Raw genomic sequence first — 1,491 nt, 5'->3', positions numbered from 1 at the left:
AAAAGTATTGGCATCGACATTTACTTAAAGTACCAAATGTAAGAATACTCATTATGCAGAATGTTTAAGTACACAGTACCTACTTAGTCAGTGCTTGGTTCCCAAAGTGGGGTCCGGGGACCCCCAGGGGTCTAAGGGAGTTCCAGGGGGTCCCCATGCTAAATGATAGTTTGGAACCAAATGGACCCTCATGGGTCTGTAACTCTGAGAGTGTACAACCAAACGGACCTGGGTTTGACCACTTCAATCGTATATACTCTGACTATAGCCAATCTACAAGTTCACAATGCATGTCGATGTGACGCGTTACATATCTGCTACGAGTGTGCGAGCGTGCACACGTGCGCGCGTGCGTGTATATTTTCGTACATAAACATCTTGTATGGCGGTCCCTGCCACAACATGTGTTCAGATGGGGGTCCACAGCCACAACATGTGTTCAGATGGGGGTCCACACAGTCACAACATGTGTTCAGATGGGGGTCCACAGCCACAACATGTGTTCAGATGGGGGTCCACACAGCCACAACATGTGTTCAGATGGAGGCAATTCCGGGGGTCGTTGACTTGAAAAGGTTTATAGGAAGCACCATTTCTCTATTCTATTCTATTCTATTCTGTACAAACTAATTATCTCTACCAGCCACAGATAATAAGCAACAGGCCTGTTTAATTATCTATAACAGCAAGTTATCTCTCCTGGCCAGCACTGTGTGTGTGTGTGTGTGTGTGTGTGTGTGTGTGTGTGTGTGTGTGTGTGTGTGTGTGTGTGTGTGTGTGTGTGTGTGTGTGTGTGTGTGTGTGTGTGTGTGTGTGTGTGTGTGTGTGTGTGTGTGTGTGTGTGTGTGTGTGTGTGTGTGTGTGTGTGTGTGTGTGTGTGTGCTCGTGCGCATGTACGTGTGTGTGTGTGGGCACGTGCGCGCTCGTGTGTGTGTGTGTGCGCGCGCTGTTGCCTACAAATGGTGTGAAAATTAGTGTATGAGCATGTGAGTACAACTAAGCCTGCATGCTTGCGTGCACTGCTGTGCGTGCGTGCGTGTGTGCATGTTAATCCATCAGTATTATTGCTGCTGGCTATAGTTTAAATTTAGACACATAATGATTCCAACAGCGTGGAGACATTATCTCAAATCTAATAGACACACAAGAAGAAAAGACAGAGACAGACGGACGGACGGGTATACGTACAGACAGACAGACAGACAGACAGACACACACACTACCCTATAGGGGACACGGGGAGAACACGTCGGCCCAAAGTGACCCTATAATGTCACCGCAAATATGTCTCTGTCCCCCTCCTTTGTGCTTGACCGCTTCTTTGTCCTCGTCCTCCTCTTCTCTCCCTCTTTGCTCTCATCTACTGTATAAAGGCTCATCTACTGTATATACTGTATAAAGGTTCTTTGTCCTCGTCCTCCTCTTCTCTATACCTCTTTGCTCTCATCCTCTGTACTGTATATATAAAGGCAGTGGCATCATGTCAAATCA

Source organism: Protomyctophum bolini (assembly GCF_963924005.1).
Source record: "Protomyctophum bolini genome assembly, chromosome: 19".
Lineage (NCBI taxonomy): Eukaryota > Metazoa > Chordata > Actinopteri > Myctophiformes > Myctophidae > Protomyctophum > Protomyctophum bolini.
This window is presented reverse-complemented; position numbering follows the sequence as displayed.